This window comes from Staurois parvus, unplaced genomic scaffold (assembly GCF_062004578.1).
Source record: "Staurois parvus isolate SC_StPar_1 unplaced genomic scaffold, SC_StPar_1.0 ptg000276l, whole genome shotgun sequence".
Taxonomy (NCBI): Eukaryota; Metazoa; Chordata; class Amphibia; order Anura; family Ranidae; genus Staurois; species Staurois parvus.
Window position 1 is genome coordinate 2,593,667 of NW_028318072.1, and position 15,369 is coordinate 2,609,035.

The window sequence follows — 15,369 nt, forward strand, 5'->3', positions numbered from 1 at the left end:
GAGATGGATGAGGAATCTGCCCGCTAAAGACAGCGCTCCAGTGGCGCAATCGGTCAGCGCGCGGTACTTATATGGCAGTATCTGTTGAGCAATGCCGAGGTTGTGAGTTCGAGCCTCACCTGGAGCATGCTTTTCCTTCCTTTTTGCCTTTTTTAATGGAATATTTAATCAGCTGTTACACCCTGCGGCCTGAGAACTTTACCGCAAGGCTGTAAGCGGTCAAAGAAAGTGAAGGGTGTTTTCGCCAGTGGTGCTTGAATGAGCTGTCTTTCACTTACACTGAGCGCATGCTCTAAATTGTGGAACAAAAGTGATAACCAGAATGTGCTACTTCTTGAAAAGAGGTGTGGGGAGCTACGACACTGCTTTTCAGTTTGAGCAAACCCATTCTTCTGACTCCGTAGCTCAATCTGCTTGGAATTCTGTAGGACGTTTGCAAGGGAAAATCAAAACAGAGACCTTGCCACCCTTACCTTGGCAAGAAGAAGAACGGATGACCTCTACAGGAGAAAAGAAGAAGCTTTGGCAGGGTCTTGAGGCAAGCCCCAGTGGCCTAATGGATAAGGCACTGGCCTCCTAAGCCAGGGATTGTGGGTTTGAGTCCCATCTGGGGTGTCGGATATCTTGCTTGTTCCTTTAAGCCAGGACTCCTTCCAGGCAGCTTCAAACATCAGCCAAGAATGAAATATAAAAACCATCACCGAGGGCAGCTACCTTTCTCTGCTTCACGTGTCAGTCCCTGAAGTCCTCTCTCCTGATGCCTTAATCTAAATGTGTGTGCCAATCACTATGTCGCAGAAGTACAGTGTGCCTCAGATGACTTGGCTTAGTTGACCAGCATGCTCTGGAAAAGATACAAATACTAATCTCCAGCAGCGCTTCGGACAAAAAAAGTGTCCAACTCCACAGAAAGGAAAAGCAGCTTTTCTTAGGAAGGACTTTTGCCATCCGTCCGGCATTCTCCTGACATCCCGCGGTGGCATGCAAATCTCCACTGGGAAATGGCCATCCTCAAGGGAAATGGCCATCTTGACAGGCATCCTAGGTAAGCTTAAACAGCGGGAAGGCATTTCCGACCTTTTTGTGTCAGTCCCAGAAGTGTTTTTCTTGATGTATCAAGCTATATGAATAGCAGTCAGAATCGCACCTTAGCGCTGTGCCTCCTTTGCCTCAAATGACATGGTGTTGTTGCGTTTCCTGAGATTCACAAAAATAGTTGCTGCTCTGGAACGTGTTCAGATGTCTGCTTGCCGCAAGAGGGCAGAAATCGAACCTCATGTGGATCGCCAGCTTTTCTGCCAAACAGAGCATCAAAATTCTCAACCCAGTCGCTGGAGAGTGGCTTTTCAGATCTATAAAGAACTCTTGCGCTTTAGCTGGGTTTACCCACAAACTGACTTTGGCATGCTGCATTCTAGAGGGACTTGGCATAACCTGACACTTCTTGGTTTACAGTGGCTCTTTCAGTAACTTTTCAAATGTGCATGAATACATGGCTGACACGTCACGATAGCATTTTCAATTTCATTTTTTCCTCTTCTCAAAACAGCTCTCCCTTTTATCTTTAAAAGCTGTCCTTGAGCTCCAGTCAAGTGACTTTGGCAGTGTTTTTTCTAGCAGTACCTCTTACCTACCATTTCTTGCTAGGAAAGAAGGACCATTCCCTTCTTTCTGAGGCGAGCAGGAGTTTAGGTGCAGGATTACTTGGAGGCCTACGATAAACTGAGGCGAGATGGATGAGGAATCTGCCCGCTAAAGACAGCGCTCCAGTGGCGCAATCGGTCAGCGCGCGGTACCTATAAGGCAGTATCTGTTGAGCAATGCCGAGGTTGTGAGTTCGAGCCTCACCTGGAGCATGCTTTTCCTTCCTTTTTGCCTTTTTTAATGGAATATTTAATCAGCTGTTACACCCTGCGGCCTGAGAACTTTACCGCAAGGCTGTAAGCGGTCAAAGAAAGTGAAGGGTGTTTTCGCCAGTGGTGCTTGAATGAGCTGTCTTTCACTTACACAGAGCGCATGCTCTAAATTGTGGAACAAAAGTGATAACCAGAATGTGCTACTTGTTGAAAAGAGGTGTGGGGAGCTACGACACTGCTTTTCAGTTTGAGCAAACCCATTCTTCTGACTCCGTAGCTCAATCTGCTTGGAATTCTGTAGGACGTTTGCAAGGGAAAATCAAAACAGAGACCTTGCCACCCTTACCTTGGCAAGAAGAAGAACGGATGACCTCTACAGGAGAAAAGAAGAAGCTTTGGCAGGGTCTTGCGGCAAGCCCCAGTGGCCTAATGGATAAGGCACTGGCCTCCTAAGCCAGGGATTGTGGGTTTGAGTCCCATCTGGGGTGTCGGATATCTTGCTTGTTCCTTTAAGCCAGGACTCCTTCCAGGCAGCTTCAAACATCAGCCAAGAATGAAATATAAAAACCATCACCGAGGGCAGCTACCTTTCTCTGCTTCACGTGTCAGTCCCTGAAGTCCTCTCTCCTGATGCCCTAATCTAAATGTGTGTGCCAATCACTATGTCGCAGAAGTACAGTGTGCCTCAGATGACTTGGCTTAGTTGACCAGCATGCTCTGGAAAAGATACAAATACTAATCTCCAGCAGCGCTTCGGACAAAAAAAGTGTCCAACTCCACAGAAAGGAAAAGCAGCTTTTCTTAGGAAGGACTTTTGCCATCCGTCCGGCATTCTCCTGACATCCCGCGGTGGCATGCAAATCTCCACTGGGAAATGGCCATCCTCAAGGGAAATGGCCATCTTGACAGGCATCCTAGGTAAGCTTAAACAGCGGGAAGGCATTTCCGACCTTTTTGTGTCAGTCCCAGAAGTGTTTTTCTTGATGTATCAAGCTATATGAATAGCAGTCAGAATCGCACCTTAGCGCTGTGCCTCCTTTGCCTCAAATGACATGGTGTTGTTGCGTTTCCTGAGATTCACAAAAATAGTTGCTGCTCTGGAACGTGTTCAGATGTCTGCTTGCCGCAAGAGGGCAGAAATCGAACCTCATGTGGATCGCCAGCTTTTCTGCCAAACAGAGCATCAAAATTCTCAACCCAGTCGCTGGAGAGTGGCTTTTCAGATCTATAAAGAACTCTTGCGCTTTAGCTGGGTTTACCCACAAACTGACTTTGGCATGCTGCATTCTAGAGGGACTTGGCATAACCTGACACTTCTTGGTTTACAGTGGCTCTTTCAGTAACTTTTCAAATGTGCATGAATACATGGCTGACACGTCACGATAGCATTTTCAATTTCATTTTTTCCTCTTCTCAAAACAGCTCTCCCTTTTATCTTTAAAAGCTGTCCTTGAGCTCCAGTCAAGTGACTTTGGCAGTGTTTTTTCTAGCAGTACCTCTTACCTACCATTTCTTGCTAGGAAAGAAGGACCATTCCCTTCTTTCTGAGGCGAGCAGGAGTTTAGGTGCAGGATTACTTGGAGGCCTACGATAAACTGAGGCGAGATGGATGAGGAATCTGCCCGCTAAAGACAGCGCTCCAGTGGCGCAATCGGTCAGCGCGCGGTACTTATATGGCAGTATCTGTTGAGCAATGCCGAGGTTGTGAGTTCGAGCCTCACCTGGAGCATGCTTTTCCTTCCTTTTTGCCTTTTTTAATGGAATATTTAATCAGCTGTTACACCCTGCGGCCTGAGAACTTTACCGCAAGGCTGTAAGCGGTCAAAGAAAGTGAAGGGTGTTTTCGCCAGTGGTGCTTGAATGAGCTGTCTTTCACTTACACTGAGCGCATGCTCTAAATTGTGGAACAAAAGTGATAACCAGAATGTGCTACTTGTTGAAAAGAGGTGTGGGGAGCTACGACACTGCTTTTCAGTTTGAGCAAACCCATTCTTCTGACTCCATAGCTCAATCTGCTTGGAATTCTGTAGGACGTTTGCAAGGGAAAATCAAAACAGAGACCTTGCCACCCTTACCTTGGCAAGAAGAAGAACGGATGACCTCTACAGGAGAAAAGAAGAAGCTTTGGCAGGGTCTTGAGGCAAGCCCCAGTGGCCTAATGGATAAGGCACTGGCCTCCTAAGCCAGGGATTGTGGGTTTGAGTCCCATCTGGGGTGTCGGATATCTTGCTTGTTCCTTTAAGCCAGGACTCCTTCCAGGCAGCTTCAAACATCAGCCAAGAATGAAATATAAAAACCATCACCGAGGGCAGCTACCTTTCTCTGCTTCACGTGTCAGTCCCTGAAGTCCTCTCTCCTGATGCCTTAATCTAAATGTGTGTGCCAATCACTATGTCGCAGAAGTACAGTGTGCCTCAGATGACTTGGCTTAGTTGACCAGCATGCTCTGGAAAAGATACAAATACTAATCTCCAGCAGCGCTTCGGACAAAAAAAGTGTCCAACTCCACAGAAAGGAAAAGCAGCTTTTCTTAGGAAGGACTTTTGCCATCCGTCCGGCATTCTCCTGACATCCCGCGGTGGCATGCAAATCTCCACTGGGAAATGGCCATCCTCAAGGGAAATGGCCATCTTGACAGGCATCCTAGGTAAGCTTAAACAGCGGGAAGGCATTTCCGACCTTTTTGTGTCAGTCCCAGAAGTGTTTTTCTTGATGTATCAAGCTATATGAATAGCAGTCAGAATCGCACCTTAGCGCTGTGCCTCCTTTGCCTCAAATGACATGGTGTTGTTGCGTTTCCTGAGATTCACAAAAATAGTTGCTGCTCTGGAACGTGTTCAGATGTCTGCTTGCCGCAAGAGGGCAGAAATCGAACCTCATGTGGATCGCCAGCTTTTCTGCCAAACAGAGCATCAAAATTCTCAACCCAGTCGCTGGAGAGTGGCTTTTCAGATCTATAAAGAACTCTTGCGCTTTAGCTGGGTTTACCCACAAACTGACTTTGGCATGCTGCATTCTAGAGGGACTTGGCATAACCTGACACTTCTTGGTTTACAGTGGCTCTTTCAGTAACTTTTCAAATGTGCATGAATACATGGCTGACACGTCACGATAGCATTTTCAATTTCATTTTTTCCTCTTCTCAAAACAGCTCTCCCTTTTATCTTTAAAAGCTGTCCTTGAGCTCCAGTCAAGTGACTTTGGCAGTGTTTTTTCTAGCAGTACCTCTTACCTACCATTTCTTGCTAGGAAAGAAGGACCATTCCCTTCTTTCTGAGGCGAGCAGGAGTTTAGGTGCAGGATTACTTGGAGGCCTACGATAAACTGAGGCGAGATGGATGAGGAATCTGCCCGCTAAAGACAGCGCTCCAGTGGCGCAATCGGTCAGCGCGCGGTACTTATATGGCAGTATCTGTTGAGCAATGCCGAGGTTGTGAGTTCGAGCCTCACCTGGAGCATGCTTTTCCTTCCTTTTTGCCTTTTTTAATGGAATATTTAATCAGCTGTTACACCCTGCGGCCTGAGAACTTTACCGCAAGGCTGTAAGCGGTCAAAGAAAGTGAAGGGTGTTTTCGCCAGTGGTGCTTGAATGAGCTGTCTTTCACTTACACTGAGCGCATGCTCTAAATTGTGGAACAAAAGTGATAACCAGAATGTGCTACTTGTTGAAAAGAGGTGTGGGGAGCTACGACACTGCTTTTCAGTTTGAGCAAACCCATTCTTCTGACTCCGTAGCTCAATCTGCTTGGAATTCTGTAGGACGTTTGCAAGGGAAAATCAAAACAGAGACCTTGCCACCCTTACCTTGGCAAGAAGAAGAACGGATGACCTCTACAGGAGAAAAGAAGAAGCTTTGGCAGGGTCTTGAGGCAAGCCCCAGTGGCCTAATGGATAAGGCACTGGCCTCCTAAGCCAGGGATTGTGGGTTCGAGTCCCATCTGGGGTGTCGGATATCTTGCTTGTTCCTTTAAGCCAGGACTCCTTCCAGGCAGCTTCAAACATCAGCCAAGAATGAAATATAAAAACCATCACCGAGGGCAGCTACCTTTCTCTGCTTCACGTGTCAGTCCCTGAAGTCCTCTCTCCTGATGCCTTAATCTAAATGTGTGTGCCAATCACTATGTCGCAGAAGTACAGTGTGCCTCAGATGACTTGGCTTAGTTGACCAGCATGCTCTGGAAAAGATACAAATACTAATCTCCAGCAGCGCTTCGGACAAAAAAAGTGTCCAACTCCACAGAAAGGAAAAGCAGCTTTTCTTAGGAAGGACTTTTGCCATCCGTCCGGCATTCTCCTGACATCCCGCGGTGGCATGCAAATCTCCACTGGGAAATGGCCATCCTCAAGGGAAATGGCCATCTTGACAGGCATCCTAGGTAAGCTTAAACAGCGGGAAGGCATTTCCGACCTTTTTGTGTCAGTCCCAGAAGTGTTTTTCTTGATGTATCAAGCTATATGAATAGCAGTCAGAATCGCACCTTAGCGCTGTGCCTCCTTTGCCTCAAATGACATGGTGTTGTTGCGTTTCCTGAGATTCACAAAAATAGTTGCTGCTCTGGAACGTGTTCAGATGTCTGCTTGCCGCAAGAGGGCAGAAATCGAACCTCATGTGGATCGCCAGCTTTTCTGCCAAACAGAGCATCAAAATTCTCAACCCAGTCGCTGGAGAGTGGCTTTTCAGATCTATAAAGAACTCTTGCGCTTTAGCTGGGTTTACCCACAAACTGACTTTGGCATGCTGCATTCTAGAGGGACTTGGCATAACCTGACACTTCTTGGTTTACAGTGGCTCTTTCAGTAACTTTTCAAATGTGCATGAATACATGGCTGACACGTCACGATAGCATTTTCAATTTCATTTTTTCCTCTTCTCAAAACAGCTCTCCCTTTTATCTTTAAAAGCTGTCCTTGAGCTCCAGTCAAGTGACTTTGGCAGTGTTTTTTCTAGCAGTACCTCTTACCTACCATTTCTTGCTAGGAAAGAAGGACCATTCCCTTCTTTCTGAGGCGAGCAGGAGTTTAGGTGCAGGATTACTTGGAGGCCTACGATAAACTGAGGCGAGATGGATGAGGAATCTGCCCGCTAAAGACAGCGCTCCAGTGGCGCAATCGGTCAGCGCGCGGTACTTATATGGCAGTATCTGTTGAGCAATGCCGAGGTTGTGAGTTCGAGCCTCACCTGGAGCATGCTTTTCCTTCCTTTTTGCCTTTTTTAATGGAATATTTAATCAGCTGTTACACCCTGCGGCCTGAGAACTTTACCGCAAGGCTGTAAGCGGTCAAAGAAAGTGAAGGGTGTTTTCGCCAGTGGTGCTTGAATGAGCTGTCTTTCACTTACACTGAGCGCATGCTCTAAATTGTGGAACAAAAGTGATAACCAGAATGTGCTACTTCTTGAAAAGAGGTGTGGGGAGCTACGACACTGCTTTTCAGTTTGAGCAAACCCATTCTTCTGACTCCGTAGCTCAATCTGCTTGGAATTCTGTAGGACGTTTGCAAGGGAAAATCAAAACAGAGACCTTGCCACCCTTACCTTGGCAAGAAGAAGAACGGATGACCTCTACAGGAGAAAAGAAGAAGCTTTGGCAGGGTCTTGAGGCAAGCCCCAGTGGCCTAATGGATAAGGCACTGGCCTCCTAAGCCAGGGATTGTGGGTTCGAGTCCCATCTGGGGTGTAGGATATCTTGCTTGTTCCTTTAAGCCAGGACTCCTTCCAGGCAGCTTCAAACATCAGCCAAGAATGAAATATAAAAACCATCACCGAGGGCAGCTACCTTTCTCTGCTTCACGTGTCAGTCCCTGAAGTCCTCTCTCCTGATGCCTTAATCTAAATGTGTGTGCCAATCACTATGTCGCAGAAGTACAGTGTGCCTCAGATGACTTGGCTTAGTTGACCAGCATGCTCTGGAAAAGATACAAATACTAATCTCCAGCAGCGCTTCGGACAAAAAAAGTGTCCAACTCCACAGAAAGGAAAAGCAGCTTTTCTTAGGAAGGACTTTTGCCATCCGTCCGGCATTCTCCTGACATCCCGCGGTGGCATGCAAATCTCCACTGGGAAATGGCCATCCTCAAGGGAAATGGCCATCTTGACAGGCATCCTAGGTAAGCTTAAACAGCGGGAAGGCATTTCCGACCTTTTTGTGTCAGTCCCAGAAGTGTTTTTCTTGATGTATCAAGCTATATGAATAGCAGTCAGAATCGCACCTTAGCGCTGTGCCTCCTTTGCCTCAAATGACATGGTGTTGTTGCGTTTCCTGAGATTCACAAAAATAGTTGCTGCTCTGGAACGTGTTCAGATGTCTGCTTGCCGCAAGAGGGCAGAAATCGAACCTCATGTGGATCGCCAGCTTTTCTGCCAAACAGAGCATCAAAATTCTCAACCCAGTCGCTGGAGAGTGGCTTTTCAGATCTATAAAGAACTCTTGCGCTTTAGCTGGGTTTACCCACAAACTGACTTTGGCATGCTGCATTCTAGAGGGACTTGGCATAACCTGACACTTCTTGGTTTACAGTGGCTCTTTCAGTAACTTTTCAAATGTGCATGAATACATGGCTGACACGTCACGATAGCATTTTCAATTTCATTTTTTCCTCTTCTCAAAACGGCTCTCCCTTTTATCTTTAAAAGCTGTCCTTGAGCTCCAGTCAAGTGACTTTGGCAGTGTTTTTTCTAGCAGTACCTCTTACCTACCATTTCTTGCTAGGAAAGAAGGACCATTCCCTTCTTTCTGAGGCGAGCAGGAGTTTAGGTGCAGGATTACTTGGAGGCCTACGATAAACTGAGGCGAGATGGATGAGGAATCTGCCCGCTAAAGACAGCGCTCCAGTGGCGCAATCGGTCAGCGCGCGGTACTTATATGGCAGTATCTGTTGAGCAATGCCGAGGTTGTGAGTTCGAGCCTCACCTGGAGCATGCTTTTCCTTCCTTTTTGCCTTTTTTAATGGAATATTTAATCAGCTGTTACACCCTGCGGCCTGAGAACTTTACCGCAAGGCTGTAAGCGGTCAAAGAAAGTGAAGGGTGTTTTCGCCAGTGGTGCTTGAATGAGCTGTCTTTCACTTACACTGAGCGCATGCTCTAAATTGTGGAACAAAAGTGATAACCAGAATGTGCTACTTCTTGAAAAGAGGTGTGGGGAGCTACGACACTGCTTTTCAGTTTGAGCAAACCCATTCTTCTGACTCCGTAGCTCAATCTGCTTGGAATTCTGTAGGACGTTTGCAAGGGAAAATCAAAACAGAGACCTTGCCACCCTTACCTTGGCAAGAAGAAGAACGGATGACCTCTACAGGAGAAAAGAAGAAGCTTTGGCAGGGTCTTGAGGCAAGCCCCAGTGGCCTAATGGATAAGGCACTGGCCTCCTAAGCCAGGGATTGTGGGTTCGAGTCCCATCTGGGGTGTCGGATATCTTGCTTGTTCCTTTAAGCCAGGACTCCTTCCAGGCAGCTTCAAACATCAGCCAAGAATGAAATATAAAAACCATCACCGAGGGCAGCTACCTTTCTCTGCTTCACGTGTCAGTCCCTGAAGTCCTCTCTCCTGATGCCTTAATCTAAATGTGTGTGCCAATCACTATGTCGCAGAAGTACAGTGTGCCTCAGATGACTTGGCTTAGTTGACCAGCATGCTCTGGAAAAGATACAAATACTAATCTCCAGCAGCGCTTCGGACAAAAAAAGTGTCCAACTCCACAGAAAGGAAAAGCAGCTTTTCTTAGGAAGGACTTTTGCCATCCGTCCGGCATTCTCCTGACATCCCGCGGTGGCATGCAAATCTCCACTGGGAAATGGCCATCCTCAAGGGAAATGGCCATCTTGACAGGCATCCTAGGTAAGCTTAAACAGCGGGAAGGCATTTCCGACCTTTTTGTGTCAGTCCCAGAAGTGTTTTTCTTGATGTATCAAGCTATATGAATAGCAGTCAGAATCGCACCTTAGCGCTGTGCCTCCTTTGCCTCAAATGACATGGTGTTGTTGCGTTTCCTGAGATTCACAAAAATAGTTGCTGCTCTGGAACGTGTTCAGATGTCTGCTTGCCGCAAGAGGGCAGAAATCGAACCTCATGTGGATCGCCAGCTTTTCTGCCAAACAGAGCATCAAAATTCTCAACCCAGTCGCTGGAGAGTGGCTTTTCAGATCTATAAAGAACTCTTGCGCTTTAGCTGGGTTTACCCACAAACTGACTTTGGCATGCTGCATTCTAGAGGGACTTGGCATAACCTGACACTTCTTGGTTTACAGTGGCTCTTTCAGTAACTTTTCAAATGTGCATGAATACATGGCTGACACGTTACGATAGCATTTTCAATTTCATTTTTTCCTCTTCTCAAAACAGCTCTCCCTTTTATCTTTAAAAGCTGTCCTTGAGCTCCAGTCAAGTGACTTTGGCAGTGTTTTTTCTAGCAGTACCTCTTACCTACCATTTCTTGCTAGGAAAGAAGGACCATTCCCTTCTTTCTGAGGCGAGCAGGAGTTTAGGTGCAGGATTACTTGGAGGCCTACGATAAACTGAGGCGAGATGGATGAGGAATCTGCCCGCTAAAGACAGCGCTCCAGTGGCGCAATCGGTCAGCGCGCGGTACTTATATGGCAATTTCTGTTGAGCAATGCCGAGGTTGTGAGTTCGAGCCTCACCTGGAGCATGCTTTTCCTTCCTTTTTGCCTTTTTTAATGGAATATTTAATCAGCTGTTACACCCTGCGGCCTGAGAACTTTACCGCAAGGCTGTAAGCGGTCAAAGAAAGTGAAGGGTGTTTTCGCCAGTGGTGCTTGAATGAGCTGTCTTTCACTTACACTGAGCGCATGCTCTAAATTGTGGAACAAAAGTGATAACCAGAATGTGCTACTTCTTGAAAAGAGGTGTGGGGAGCTACGACACTGCTTTTCAGTTTGAGCAAACCCATTCTTCTGACTCCGTAGCTCAATCTGCTTGGAATTCTGTAGGACGTTTGCAAGGGAAAATCAAAACAGAGACCTTGCCACCCTTACCTTGGCAAGAAGAACGGATGACCTCTACAGGAGAAAAGAAGAAGCTTTGGCAGGGTCTTGAGGCAAGCCCCAGTGGCCTAATGGATAAGGCACTGGCCTCCTAAGCCAGGGATTGTGGGTTCGAGTCCCATCTGGGGTGTAGGATATCTTGCTTGTTCCTTTAAGCCAGGACTCCTTCCAGGCAGCTTCAAACATCAGCCAAGAATGAAATATAAAAACCATCACCGAGGGCAGCTACCTTTCTCTGCTTCATGTGTCAGTCCCTGAAGTCCTCTCTCCTGATGCCTTAATCTAAATGTGTGTGCCAATCACTATGTCGCAGAAGTACAGTGTGCCTCAGATGACTTGGCTTAGTTGACCAGCATGCTCTGGAAAAGATACAAATACTAATCTCCAGCAGCGCTTCGGACAAAAAAAGTGTCCAACTCCACAGAAAGGAAAAGCAGCTTTTCTTAGGAAGGACTTTTGCCATCCGTCCGGCATTCTCCTGACATCCCGCGGTGGCATGCAAATCTCCACTGGGAAATGGCCATCCTCAAGGGAAATGGCCATCTTGACAGGCATCCTAGGTAAGCTTAAACAGCGGGAAGGCATTTCCGACCTTTTTGTGTCAGTCCCAGAAGTGTTTTTCTTGATGTATCAAGCTATATGAATAGCAGTCAGAATCGCACCTTAGCGCTGTGCCTCCTTTGCCTCAAATGACATGGTGTTGTTGCGTTTCCTGAGATTCACAAAAATAGTTGCTGCTCTGGAACGTGTTCAGATGTCTGCTTGCCGCAAGAGGGCAGAAATCGAACCTCATGTGGATCGCCAGCTTTTCTGCCAAACAGAGCATCAAAATTCTCAACCCAGTCGCTGGAGAGTGGCTTTTCAGATCTATAAAGAACTCTTGCGCTTTAGCTGGGTTTACCCACAAACTGACTTTGGCATGCTGCATTCTAGAGGGACTTGGCATAACCTGACACTTCTTGGTTTACAGTGGCTCTTTCAGTAACTTTTCAAATGTGCATGAATACATGGCTGACACGTCACGATAGCATTTTCAATTTCATTTTTTCCTCTTCTCAAAACAGCTCTCCCTTTTATCTTTAAAAGCTGTCCTTGAGCTCCAGTCAAGTGACTTTGGCAGTGTTTTTTCTAGCAGTACCTCTTACCTACCATTTCTTGCTAGGAAAGAAGGACCATTCCCTTCTTTCTGAGGCGAGCAGGAGTTTAGGTGCAGGAATACTTGGAGGCCTACGATAAACTGAGGCGAGATGGATGAGGAATCTGCCCGCTAAAGACAGCGCTCCAGTGGCGCAATCGGTCAGCGCGCGGTACTTATATGGCAGTATCTGTTGAGCAATGCCGAGGTTGTGAGTTCGAGCCTCACCTGGAGCATGCTTTTCCTTCCTTTTTGCCTTTTTTAATGGAATATTTAATCAGCTGTTACACCCTGCGGCCTGAGAACATTACCGCAAGGCTGTAAGCGGTCAAAGAAAGTGAAGGGTGTTTTCGCCAGTGGTGCTTGAATGAGCTGTCTTTCACTTACACTGAGCGCATGCTCTAAATTGTGGAACAAAAGTGATAACCAGAATGTGCTACTTGTTCAAAAGAGGTGTGGGGAGCTACGACACTGCTTTTCAGTTTGAGCAAACCCATTCTTCTGACTCCGTAGCTCAATCTGCTTGGAATTCTGTAGGACGTTTGCAAGGGAAAATCAAAACAGAGACCTTGCCACCCTTACCTTGGCAAGAAGAAGAACGGATGACCTCTACAGGAGAAAAGAAGAAGCTTTGGCAGGGTCTTGAGGCAAGCCCCAGTGGCCTAATGGATAAGGCACTGGCCTCCTAAGCCAGGGATTGTGGGTTTGAGTCCCATCTGGGGTGTCGGATATCTTGCTTGTTCCTTTAAGCCAGGACTCCTTCCAGGCAGCTTCAAACATCAGCCAAGAATGAAATATAAAAACCATCACCGAGGGCAGCTACCTTTCTCTGCTTCACGTGTCAGTCCCTGAAGTCCTCTCTTCTGATGCCTTAATCCAAATGTGTGTGCCAATCACTATCTCGCTGAAGTACAGTGTGCCTCAGATGACTTGGCTTAGTTGACCAGCATGCTCTGGAAAAGATACAAATACTAATCTCCAGCAGCGCTTCGGACAAAAAAAGTGTCCAACTCCACAGAAAGGAAAAGCAGCTTTTCTTAGGAAGGACTTTTGCCATCCGTCCGGCATTCTCCTGACATCCCGCGGTGGCATGCAAATCTCCACTGGGAAATGGCCATCCTCAAGGGAAATGGCCATCTTGACAGGCATCCTAGGTAAGCTTAAACAGCGGGAAGGCATTTCCGACCTTTTTGTGTCAGTCCCAGAAGTGTTTTTCTTGATGTATCAAGCTATATGAATAGCAGTCAGAATCGCACCTTAGCGCTGTGCCTCCTTTGCCTCAAATGACATGGTGTTGTTGCGTTTCCTGAGATTCACAAAAATAGTTGCTGCTCTGGAACGTGTTCAGATGTCTGCTTGCCGCAAGAGGGCAGAAATTGAACCTCATGTGGATCGCCAGCTTTTCTGCCAAACAGAGCATCAAAATTCTCAACCCAGTCGCTGGAGAGTGGCTTTTCAGATCTATAAAGAACTCTTGCGCTTTAGCTGGGTTTACCCACAAACTGACTTTGGCATGCTGCATTCTAGAGGGACTTGGCATAACCTGACACTTCTTGGTTTACAGTGGCTCTTTCAGTAACTTTTCAAATGTGCATGAATACATGGCTGACACGTCACGATAGCATTTTCAATTTCATTTTTTCCTCTTCTCAAAACAGCTCTCCCTTTTATCTTTAAAAGCTGTCCTTGAGCTCCAGTCAAGTGACTTTGGCAGTGTTTTTTCTAGCAGTACCTCTTACCTACCATTTCTTGCTAGGAAAGAAGGACCATTCCCTTCTTTCTGAGGCGAGCAGGAGTTTAGGTGCAGGATTACTTGGAGGCCTACGATAAACTGAGGCGAGATGGATGAGGAATCTGCCCACTAGAGACAGCGCTCCAGTGGCGCAATCGGTCAGCGCACGGTACTTATATGGCAGTATCTGTTGAGCAATGCCGAGGTTGTGAGTTCGAGCCTCACCTGGAGCATGCTTTTCCTTCCTTTTTGCCTTTTTTAATGGAATATTTAATCAGCTGTTACACCCTGCGGCCTGAGAACTTTACCGCAAGGCTGTAAGCGGTCAAAGAAAGTGAAGGGTGTTTTCGCCAGTGGTGCTTGAATGAGCTGTCTTTCACTTACACTGAGCGCATTCTCTAAATTGTGGAACAAAAGTGATAACCAGAATGTGCTACTTGTTGAAAAGAGGTGTGGGGAGCTACGACACTGCTTTTCAGTTTGAGCAAACCCATTCTTCTGACTCCGTAGCTCAATCTGCTTGGAATTCTGTAGGACGTTTGCAAGGGAAAATCAAAACAGAGACCTTGCCACCCTTACCTTGGCAAGAAGAAGAACGGATGACCTCTACAGGAGAAAAGAAGAAGCTTTGGCAGGGTCTTCAGGCAAGCCCCAGTGGCCTAATGGATAAGGCACTGGCCTCCTACGCCAGGCATTGTGGGTTCGAGTCCCATCTGGGGTGTCGGATATCTTGCTTGTTCCTTTAAGCCAGGACTCCTTCCAGGCAGCTTCAAACATCAGCCAAGAATGAAATATAAAAACCATCACCGAGGGCAGCTACCTTTCTCTGCTTCACGTGTCAGTCCCTGAAGTCCTCTTTCCTGATGCCTTAATCTAAATGTGTGTGCCAATCACTATGTCGCAGAAGTACAGTGTGCCTCAGATGACTTGGCTTAGTTGACCAGCATGCTCTGGAAAAGATACAAATACTAATCTCCAGCAGCGCTTCGGACAAAAAAAGTGTCCAACTCCACAGAAAGGAAAAGCAGCTTTTCTTAGGAAGGACTTTTGCCATCCGTCCGGCATTCTCCTGACATCCCGCGGTGGCATGCAAATCTCCACTGGGAAATGGCCACCCTCAAGGGAAATGGCCATCTTGACAGGCATCCTAGGTAAGCTTAAACAGCGGGAAGGCATTTCCGACCTTTTTGTGTCAGTCCCAGAAGTGTTTTTCTTGATGTATCAAGCTATATGAATAGCAGTCAGAATCGCACCTTAGCGCTGTGCCTCCTTTGCCTCAAATGACATGGTGTTGTTGCGTTTCCTGAGATTCACAAAAATAGTTGCTGCTCTGGAACGTGTTCAGATGTCTGCTTGCCGCAAGAGGGCAGAAATCGAACCTCATGTGGATCGCCAGCTTTTCTGCCAAACAGAGCATCGAAATTCTCAACCCAGTCGCTGGAGAGTGGCTTTTCAGATCTATAAAGAACTCTTGCGCTTTAGCTGGGTTTACCCACAAACTGACTTTGGCATGCTGCATTCTAGAGGGACTTGGCATAACCTGACACTTCTTGGTTTACAGTGGCTCTTTCAGTAACTTTTCAAATGTGCATGAATACATGGCTGACACGTCACGATAGCATTTTCAATTTCATTTTTTCCTCTTC

At 46.8% G+C, this 15,369-nt stretch overlaps 18 non-coding genes across 18 annotated transcripts; all 18 read left to right on the forward strand.

The window, feature by feature from the left end:
- The first annotated feature begins 34 nt into the window (after positions 1-34).
- TRNAI-UAU (transfer RNA isoleucine (anticodon UAU)) lies at positions 35-127 on the forward strand. The gene is given in 2 exon segments: positions 35-72; positions 92-127. It is a non-coding gene; the product is annotated as a tRNA-Ile (tRNA).
- Positions 128-542: 415 nt separating this feature from the next.
- Positions 543-615, forward strand: TRNAR-CCU (transfer RNA arginine (anticodon CCU)). Its single transcript has one exon. It is a non-coding gene; the product is annotated as a tRNA-Arg (tRNA).
- Positions 616-1,763: 1,148 nt separating this feature from the next.
- TRNAI-UAU (transfer RNA isoleucine (anticodon UAU)) lies at positions 1,764-1,856 on the forward strand. Its single transcript is given in 2 exon segments — positions 1,764-1,801; positions 1,821-1,856. It is a non-coding gene; the product is annotated as a tRNA-Ile (tRNA).
- A 415-nt stretch (positions 1,857-2,271) lies between these two features.
- Positions 2,272-2,344, forward strand: TRNAR-CCU (transfer RNA arginine (anticodon CCU)). Its single transcript has one exon. It is a non-coding gene; the product is annotated as a tRNA-Arg (tRNA).
- Positions 2,345-3,492: 1,148 nt separating this feature from the next.
- Positions 3,493-3,585, forward strand: TRNAI-UAU (transfer RNA isoleucine (anticodon UAU)). Its single transcript is given in 2 exon segments — positions 3,493-3,530; positions 3,550-3,585. It is a non-coding gene; the product is annotated as a tRNA-Ile (tRNA).
- Positions 3,586-4,000: 415 nt separating this feature from the next.
- TRNAR-CCU (transfer RNA arginine (anticodon CCU)) lies at positions 4,001-4,073 on the forward strand. Its single transcript has one exon. It is a non-coding gene; the product is annotated as a tRNA-Arg (tRNA).
- Positions 4,074-5,221: 1,148 nt separating this feature from the next.
- Positions 5,222-5,314, forward strand: TRNAI-UAU (transfer RNA isoleucine (anticodon UAU)). The gene is given in 2 exon segments: positions 5,222-5,259; positions 5,279-5,314. It is a non-coding gene; the product is annotated as a tRNA-Ile (tRNA).
- Positions 5,315-5,729: 415 nt separating this feature from the next.
- On the forward strand, positions 5,730-5,802 carry TRNAR-CCU (transfer RNA arginine (anticodon CCU)). Its single transcript has one exon. It is a non-coding gene; the product is annotated as a tRNA-Arg (tRNA).
- A 1,148-nt stretch (positions 5,803-6,950) lies between these two features.
- On the forward strand, positions 6,951-7,043 carry TRNAI-UAU (transfer RNA isoleucine (anticodon UAU)). Its single transcript is given in 2 exon segments — positions 6,951-6,988; positions 7,008-7,043. It is a non-coding gene; the product is annotated as a tRNA-Ile (tRNA).
- Positions 7,044-7,458: 415 nt separating this feature from the next.
- Positions 7,459-7,531, forward strand: TRNAR-CCU (transfer RNA arginine (anticodon CCU)). Its single transcript has one exon. It is a non-coding gene; the product is annotated as a tRNA-Arg (tRNA).
- A 1,148-nt stretch (positions 7,532-8,679) lies between these two features.
- On the forward strand, positions 8,680-8,772 carry TRNAI-UAU (transfer RNA isoleucine (anticodon UAU)). Its single transcript is given in 2 exon segments — positions 8,680-8,717; positions 8,737-8,772. It is a non-coding gene; the product is annotated as a tRNA-Ile (tRNA).
- A 415-nt stretch (positions 8,773-9,187) lies between these two features.
- TRNAR-CCU (transfer RNA arginine (anticodon CCU)) lies at positions 9,188-9,260 on the forward strand. Its single transcript has one exon. It is a non-coding gene; the product is annotated as a tRNA-Arg (tRNA).
- Positions 9,261-10,408: 1,148 nt separating this feature from the next.
- Positions 10,409-10,501, forward strand: TRNAI-UAU (transfer RNA isoleucine (anticodon UAU)). Its single transcript is given in 2 exon segments — positions 10,409-10,446; positions 10,466-10,501. It is a non-coding gene; the product is annotated as a tRNA-Ile (tRNA).
- Positions 10,502-10,913: 412 nt separating this feature from the next.
- Positions 10,914-10,986, forward strand: TRNAR-CCU (transfer RNA arginine (anticodon CCU)). Its single transcript has one exon. It is a non-coding gene; the product is annotated as a tRNA-Arg (tRNA).
- Positions 10,987-12,134: 1,148 nt separating this feature from the next.
- Positions 12,135-12,227, forward strand: TRNAI-UAU (transfer RNA isoleucine (anticodon UAU)). Its single transcript is given in 2 exon segments — positions 12,135-12,172; positions 12,192-12,227. It is a non-coding gene; the product is annotated as a tRNA-Ile (tRNA).
- Positions 12,228-12,642: 415 nt separating this feature from the next.
- On the forward strand, positions 12,643-12,715 carry TRNAR-CCU (transfer RNA arginine (anticodon CCU)). Its single transcript has one exon. It is a non-coding gene; the product is annotated as a tRNA-Arg (tRNA).
- Positions 12,716-13,863: 1,148 nt separating this feature from the next.
- On the forward strand, positions 13,864-13,956 carry TRNAI-UAU (transfer RNA isoleucine (anticodon UAU)). The gene is given in 2 exon segments: positions 13,864-13,901; positions 13,921-13,956. It is a non-coding gene; the product is annotated as a tRNA-Ile (tRNA).
- A 415-nt stretch (positions 13,957-14,371) lies between these two features.
- Positions 14,372-14,444, forward strand: TRNAR-CCU (transfer RNA arginine (anticodon CCU)). The gene has a single exon. It is a non-coding gene; the product is annotated as a tRNA-Arg (tRNA).
- The last annotated feature ends 925 nt before the right edge of the window (positions 14,445-15,369 follow it).